This window comes from Papaver somniferum, unplaced genomic scaffold (genome assembly GCF_003573695.1).
Source record: "Papaver somniferum cultivar HN1 unplaced genomic scaffold, ASM357369v1 unplaced-scaffold_31, whole genome shotgun sequence".
In the NCBI taxonomy this organism is placed as follows: domain Eukaryota; kingdom Viridiplantae; phylum Streptophyta; class Magnoliopsida; order Ranunculales; family Papaveraceae; genus Papaver; species Papaver somniferum.
In genome coordinates this window covers 536,033-545,270 of record NW_020642151.1, presented here as the reverse complement: position 1 = coordinate 545,270, position 9,238 = coordinate 536,033, and positions in this window count along the sequence as shown.

The following is a 9,238-nucleotide window of genomic DNA, read 5'->3' as shown; positions in this document are numbered from 1 at the left end:
AAAAGAACGCATAGCAATTTTCCACCATAAATAGTTGGTGCCATCGAAGACTGGTGGTAAATTTATAGAGATAGCACTTCTGCCCATATAATCAGATTGCCACAAACACAAACTTATGAGGTCTTAGCGTGTTTTCCTGCTCTGATACCAATTGAAAAAGCGGGGGTACAACAACCACACCCAATAATTGGTTTGGCAATCTGTATGGACTAACTCTAATATACTTTCAAGATAATCAACTAGACAGTCACACTCAATCTTAAGAAAAGTATATCAAAGAGTTATATCTCAATTTGTCAATTCAATCCGCAATCAATCAAATAGAAATTTGCGAGCCCGATTGAATATAAGAAATAACTTGGACGGTATCAAAAACCAATATCCAATTATCAATCAATTTAATCAACAACCCAAAGGTCGGATTCAAAATTGATTGAATTTATGTACAACCTGTGATATTTCAATTATATAAAAAATATAATGAGGAAAAGAAATAACACAGACACCAGAAATTTTGTTAACGAGGAAACCGCAAATGCAGAAAAACCCCGGGACCTAGTCCAGAATAAACACACACTGATTATAATCCGTTACACCAATTTCCTACTACCTATTCGGACTAGATGTAATACTTACTTCAGCACTTGTAGAACTCCTAGCAGAATACCGATTCTCTTTAGAAATTCTTCACGCAAATCTTCTAGCAGAACCCAAGGTTCTCTTTAGAAGATACAACAACAGGATTGATACGATTCGATATTTTGTTTGCACAAAACACCGGTTTGATTTCCCCTTTAGATGTGAATCAAGGTTTTGGAAATATTGTGTTTATTTTGATAAAAACAATTACTAGGTAAAAGTAATATCAAAACAAACTTGTAGATTAGGGATTATTATACTCTTCAAAAATAGTAAGAGAAACCTAATAACTCTACAACAAGAACAACTAGAATAAATCTAGATATATCTTGTTTAGAACTTCAAAAGGATTTTTACGAAATGCCTCAGTAGAAGTTTTTATTTCTAGTCTCCGATTTCGACTAACAAGTGTTGGTATACGATTGGAAACTGAAATCTATCAAAACCTAGGGTTTATGATCAACAACTCTTGAATGGTTTCAATCAGAAGAGAAAACCTTAGAATAGAGAAGAGGTGAAAAACCTAGATTACAAGTTGTATAATCAATCACGAAGATCAAATCCAACTCGGTTTTGTGATCCCCAAAATAAAGACTTTTATCTCACTCTTGTTCACGAAGAACAGAAGACATGGAAAACAACCTATGAAGCTTACACCAATTTTCCAAAGGGGATGAAAAACGTGTAGCACTCATGAACCCTTATTTATAGTGAAACATAACTTGAAAACTAAGCAAAGCTATTTTTCTTTTTCAAGACTCTCCTAATTTTGGGAGTCTTTCCTAAGTTACAACTCTTGCCAAAATAATTAAATAAATAATTAATTAGCAAATATTGTATTATGTGAATAACTCACATTTTAACTTAGACAGGAATTTAAAGTTATCACAAACACTTTAATATGGTAATCAAATATGTTTGGATTAATATCCATCTTGCCTAGATAATGAAACATCACCAATTTGACCAAAAATAGCTTTTAGTCACGTAATTGGGCCCAAGTCCGTGAACTATTACAAACAGCCCATGTATTTTTTTCCTACTAACGAACTTTAATAAATCACTCATAACTTCATCGTTATAACTCGGAATTGGGTGATTCTTGGATCATCGGGTTCGTAATCTCATTCACTATAACATAAGAACCTTTATAAGTCTAAAGGTTATTGTCACCAAAGTCATGAATCAAATAACCTCAAGTATATATACAAAACTGTACATTTATCGTCATAGGAATTGTTCCATAGAGTGAGCATTTATCTCGATAGATTAGAAAGGTAGAATTGGAAAAGAATCCAAATGAAATAAATCACATACATTTTTTGATGAATTACTTGTTGATGTCTTCTTGTAGTCTTCAATCTTCACCCTTTAAGGATAGCTTTGATTCAACTTCTTAGACCTAATCTAGTACGAAACTATCTTTAGTATGCTAAATCAAGAATGCATTTTGGTAACTAAAATTGACAACTAACTTGACATACCAATGCTAGTGGGTTCAACCGAGCTATGCTCTAACAGTGTTGATTACGGATAAGGAGAAATCATTGTTGTGGGCTATACCACGTGTTTTTCCCGACTTGCGTCACCATCTTTGCACGTTTCATATATGGAACAATGTGAAAACTAATTTCAAAAGGGTTATTTGGCCTACAAGGAAGACCAAAATGGAGAGGATAAAAAAACTACCCAAGGAGAAACAATAAGAAGCGAAAGATAAGTTTAAGATCGATGATGAGATAGCAAAGGTGAAATGGGCGGATTTTCAACGTGATTGGGAACAACTAATATGGTCGCTCACACAAGATGTTTTTTTCGCAAGGGAGCGTTTTGTATTGGAAAAATGGGATAACTACCCCGGATGTTATAGAATATTTGAAGAAGGAGTTATTGGATCCCCACAAAGAGAAGTTTGTAAGTGCATGGGTAAACCGTTATAGACATTATGACAATCAAGCCACAAGCACGGCGGAGTCGTCTCACTATCGGTTCAAAAGCAAGTTAAATGGTTGTGATGGTGGATTTGTTGTTGTTTTCGAAGCCATGGTTGAATATTTCAAGCGTGATCTTGATAGAATTAAAGGGGAATTTGAATGGAGCCGATCTAGAAGGCTTGTCGATTACAGAGAAAACCCTTGGCTCTAGGGATTACATTTATGCATTTCCCAATGGGAAATCCTAAAAATTATGGAGCAAGTGGAGGCTTGGGAGAATAATGATATTCCACCGGGAATTAGATGCATTTGTCCCGTCAAGACGGCTTTGGCCCTCCCATGTAAGCATATGATAGCAAATTACCCCACAAGGATGATCCCGATTGAAGATATAGATCCATTTTGGAAAAAATTAACATTCAACGATCCATTACCCAATCAAGGTCTTGGGGACGTGTTGACTCACACAAGGAACTTTTTGACAAGTATGCTTCTTTATTACCGGCGCAAAGGAAAGTTTGGTTGTATGAATTGTGGAAATTCAATCGTCCTTTCACTAGAGATGATATTTTTGAACCTCCCAAGGTGAAGGGAAAGGGTAGGCCTTCGAGAAAAAAAAACGAGGAAAGTTGAAAGGGCAGAAGATAAGAGGAAGGTTCAAGAGGGTCCACAATTGACTCCTTCAATGCATAAATATCTTTCGGGTTTTGAAAAGTTGAACGAGTTGTACAAGGAGTCAAAAGATACGGCTAATGATAAAGTTTCAAAAAGAAAGGTTAATGATGGAGTCAAAATTAAAGAACCGGTTGTTCCATCCCAAGAAGGTTCAACAAAGGGAAAGGAAATGGAAAAAGGCGGACCAAGTCGAACTAGTGGAGTGAAGGTAAAAGGCCCCAAGAAGAAGGTGGTTGTTGCATCCCAAGAAGTTTCAAAAATAAAGGTTAATGATGGAGTCAAAATTAAAGAACCAGTTGTTCCATCCCAAGAAGGTTCAACAAAGGGAAAGGAAATGGAAAAAGGCGGACCAAGGCGAACTAGTGGTGTGAAGGTAAAAGGCCTCAAGAAGAAGGTGGTTGTGGCATCCCAACAAGGTTCAACAACAAAAGAAGGTAGTAGCGTCCAAAGGAAAGTTGGTAGTGCAATTAGTATGAAGCAATTAGCGAGAAGCCGAGGTAATAATGTCAAAGGAAAAGCAAAATTGGTCAAACCATCGCAAACCACCCCAGAAGTAGTTGTTTTTGGTGAGAAAGAGACGGTTTATATAAACGTAGGATTAGGTATATCACCCCCTATAGATGAGGAAGGTAATTATATCCGACTTACGTACACAATATACAAAAATTACATGCATTATTTACCACATTTTATTCATGAATATGTCAAGTCCACCGACGATGTTGCGGGGGACGGAAATTGTGGTTACCATGTGTTCGTAGATAAACTTGGACCCTTTGCGGATGATGCAAGATCTTGTAAGGTAGAACAAATTACTTATGTAAGGGAAAAGTGTTTGCTTTAATTATGGTGTTACCCGGATTTCTACAAGCGGATGATGAGATTCGAAAGAGATGAAACGGAAGCGGTGCTAAAAGAGAGGTTCGAAGCATTTGAATGAAGTTTAAAGGTCAACGCTAACAAGTGAATATTTGATGAGAATGACAATATATGGCTATCTACTCGCAAACGCATTTCAGTGCGTTATTCATTCCATCTCATATGCCGATAGTGCTACATACGCACCAACAAGATCAACTTTTACCGATGATGAATCAATAAGGATAGTCACCATGGGGTTTGTGAGCATGAGCCATTTTATCGGCCTCCAATTGAAAGAAAAATGTCCATTACCTCCATTAAGGAGGGGAGATGGTGGTGACAATGAAATATCATTGGGTTGGTGTGCTAGGTTTGAAGAAAGATTTGAATTGTGGAAAGCATTGCAGTTGTCGAGGGATGCGCCTTGTATATTAATGACTTCCGATGAGGATGACTATGAGACTTCCGATGATGATGACTATGAGTAAATGTGGTGTAAAGGTTAATTATAATATGATAACAATGTTATTTTGAAGGGTGGTGATCATATGAACCTTTGTATGAATGTGGTGTGAACCTTTGTTTTTTGAATGTGATGTGAGCCTTTGTTTTTTGGATCACTCATTATAAATGAACATTTTAATCTAGTTTTATCATATGTTTTAAAAAACTAATCTTGAATCAATCATTACGGCCAGGTTTTACGCTAACACGACCTATCCGTTTAATAGAAACGGCTGGGAATACCTGACCGTGAACTAAACAATGACTGGAAAACATAACCGTTTACAAAGTAACGGCCTGAAAACCCAATTGTGATTACCAATTCACATTAGTACGGTTGGGAATTCCCAACCCGTAATGCCCAATGAACTGGTAAATTATTTTTTTCGCAGAATTACGGCTGGGAATCCCACCCGTATTTCTGGGTACTGTCAGGTTTACGGCTGATATTGCTGGACATAAACTAATATACGTCTAGTAATTCTATCCGTAACTTCAATTCACGGTTGGTTATCCCAGCCATTTTTTACTCTGGATTGTTAGTAAATTGTGTTCTCTAATAGATAATTAAAACACTAGTATCCATTCATTCAAGATACATTAATATTCAATTAATAAAAACAAGCTAAATCCACGAAAATATACTAAAACAAAGTCTTGAATGATAAAAGCTATGAAGATGAACATACTAAACCAAAGTCTTAAACAAGTACATAAACCACTTATTCACCACGACCAATATTCTTGGAAACATCGTCAGAAGATGATGAAGAAGAACTTTGGGGACAACAAGAACCACTCATCCAATCATCCTCGTCGACAGTATATAGATCATCCCTCATTGGATTATGTAACTCCTGAAGCCTGAGACGCAGTGTTTTTTGTTGGTCGCAATCCAAATATAAGACCTCCTCAATGTTATGTTGCAGTCCACTGGCTATCCGCTTAGCTCACTTAACCATCATCGTAGCAATGTCACACATTGGAAGCTTCTGGGCTTCTTTTTCCTTTTTAGGGTTCCTAAAAATGGTGAATAACAAATCAGAGTTATACAATTACGGTTAGGAACTAACAAAAACCCATCCGTGGTAAATAGTATCGGCTGGGATGACTGAGAAATCCTAACCGTAAATAAAGTCTCGGCTATAAACAATGTACACGACCTAGCCTTTTACGCAAATACGACTGGGAAGTGTTCCCCTACCTAACCGTAATTTCTAAATCGGCTAGGAAACACGGATAACGGCCAAGAACTGCTGGTTATGGTTAGGAAATTTCCAGCCGAAAACACTCAACTATTAAATGAAATCAGCTAACACAGCACAAGGTTTTTTACAGTTGGGAAAATCCCATCAGTGTACAAATATAACGGTTGGGATACCAAAATTTCTTAACCGTTTAAGAGGTTAACGGCTGGGAGTTCGTGATGTCGCAACCGTTAGGTTGTAATGACGGCCAGGACGATATGATAACCCAGCCGTAAACCCTTCAGAAATGAATTTTGAAATACCCTAAAATCATCAATCGAACCTATTTTTTCAATCTAATGATAAAATAACTTGTGGGTTTTTCGATTCTTACCTTGTAGGAGTCATTTATGGAGGATTTGCAGGTGTTTGAATAGATTGGTTCACCACATAGGGATTTAGTGTTTGGACAGATTGGTTCACTACATCTCCATTAAAAGGAACATCAATGACTTGTCCTGTTTCAGAATCAGAGTTCAATCGGCCGGATCTTGTCACTCTTGGTCTTGCTGCCATCTTGAGAATCAATGGAGAATAAAAAGTTTTTGATTTTGGTTTTTGAGAGTTTTTGAGAAGATGAAGTAGAATAGAGGAAATGAATGGGGAGAGGTTTAAAATTAGGATTACAGGAGAGGGTAAATCAAACTTTTAAGTCACTTGAATCTCCCCCCATCTAGTTTTTGACTCCCCAAAGTATTTAAGCCCCCAAAATGATCAAAAGACCTTGACTCTCTAAGTCACAATAATAGGATTCTAAATAATTCACTTCATTTCTGACGTTGGTTGCCCAAACTTACTCAAACTTTGATATAGTGCACCCCAACGGCCCAACATAAATCAACTTGTTTTAATACTCAATCCGATTTGTTAAGGAAATTGGTCTTTCTAATAAGATCGTGAAGAATCAACCCAATGGGATCCCAAGATGAAAATATAGAAAAATGTTTTTATATGAGTTCACGGTTTTGAAATAGTTTCTTTTTATACTCAAAACGAAAGAAACAGGGTACGATCTTAGATGGATTATTTGCTTGACAAGTTGACATTAACTTAAGAAAATATTACATATAGAATATAGCCATACAAGGCAGAAACTGAAATAGAAATGGTACTACTGGAGCACCCATTAACACTTATTTAGTCCTAAGAAATGAGACTTATAACAGCTTATCCATAATCAAACAAAGACCGATTCTTCCTCATCTTCATTTGAAGTCGCAGTGGTAATTTTTGCAAGCCTTACACTGTTAACTAATGGCAACTGCAAGATGAAACTTAGTTTATATAAAGACAATTCTCTTTATTGATGTTTAGAAAATCTCTCAAAACTAAACACAAGCTCTAATCTTGCTCATATGATCAACCACAACTTTGGTGATCATATATATATATAGAACTATGAATTCCTTTTCCTAGTCCTATTACCTTATTACATGTATTTCCTTTTCTTAGAACTAGATGACTTCTAATTTCCTTAGGATTACATCAATTTCCTAATCTTGTCCTAACCAGCTTGTTAGTGACTTCTATGTTGAAGTTAATCCAACATTCTCCCCGTTAAGCTTCAACCTTACCCGTGAGATATCTTGTACTCCAATCAATTATCTCATTTCTTCAAACTTGATCCGAGCTAATGCCTTTGTCAATATATCTGCTTTCTGCTCAGTTCCTGGTATGTGTTCAACGTTGATGATCTCCTTCTCGATACATTCTCGTATGAAATGATACCTTTTGTGAATGTGTTTCGTCTTCCCATGAAACACTGGATTTTTAGTGAGTGCAATTGCAGACTTATTATCAATATTGATGAGAACTTTTTAAGGTTCTCTTCCTTTGATTTCACCCAACATTTCTTGAAGCCATATTGATTGTTTAGTTGCTTCTGTTGCAGCCATAAACTCAGCTTCACAGGATGAGAGGGCTACAGTGTCTTGCTTCTGTGAACACCATGTAGTAGGTGCTTCACCTAGATAAAATATATGACCAGTTGTACCTTTTCCATCATCTTGGTCAATATTATGACTGCTGTCACTATACCCAACAATTCATTTTGATCCTCCTCGACCATACTTCAATCCACAGCTGATTGTTCCTCTTAGATATCTCAATATATGCTTTATTACATCACCATGAGACTTGCGTGGACTCTACATATAACGGCTTGCTACTCCCACAGAGAAAGCCAAATCTGGTCTTGTGTGTAATAAGTATCTTAGGCATCCAACATTTCTTCTATAACTTGTTGGATTAATCTCAGGTTCTTCTTGTGCCTTTGAAATTTTAAGTCCAAACTCCATTGGTATCTTAGTTGGATTACAAGTTTCAAGTCCTGCTTCTTTCAGAATTCTCCTTGCATAAGCTTCTTGTTTAATCTGAATCCATCTACTCCTTGATGGACTTCTATGCCAAGGCAATAAGTGAGTTTTTCGAGGTCTGACATCTCAAACTTTGATGACATTTCTCTCTTGAACTCATTGATCACCTTAAGGGAGTTGCCAGTCAAAAATAGATCATCTACATAGACTGCAATCACAAGAAGCGTTCCCTTTTCTTCTCTTCTGTATACTGATGTTTCTTTAGAGAACTTAACAAATCTGATTTCTCTTAAGATTTGATCTAACTTTGTATTCCAGGCTCGAGGAGCTTGTCTTAGACCATATAGATCTTTTGATAACTTATAAACCTTATGCTCTTGTCCTTTTACTTCAAAACCTTATGGTTGTTCAACATACACATCTTATCGCAATTCACTATGTAAGAATGATGTCTTAACGTCTAAGTGGTGAATTTCCCATGAGTTTGATGTTGCTTCTGCTATTAAGAGACGAATTGTCTCTAGTCTAGCAACTGTTGCGAAAACTTCATCAATGTCTATGTCTGATTCTTGAACGTATCCCTTAGCTACAAGTCTTTCCTTATATTTGTTGACAGTACCATCAGCATTCTGTTTTATTTTGAAGATCCACTTAAGACCAATCACTTTTACCCCACCTGGCTTATCAACTAGAAACCAAGTCTTGTTTCTGTTGATTGAAACAATTTCTTCCCTACATGCTTGTGTCCATTTAGACGAAATCTTTGCTTCCTTGAAGCTTTTTGGTTCGTCATCAACAGACGGTAGCATTATCTCACATTCTTCCGCAGCTTGAAGAACATAATCCTCTAGATACTGTGGATTTTATATTTGTCTTGTTGATTTTCGCAGTGGAATGGGTTGAGTTATTTCATCGATCTCCTCCTCTTCTTCTTCTTCTTCTTCTTCTTCTTCGTTATTCTCAGTGTTTTCATTATTCTCTTCTTCTTCTTGATTAACATCATTGTTTCTATTGGTATTGATGATTATGGGTCATTCGCCTTCATCAATTACTTGACCCCATC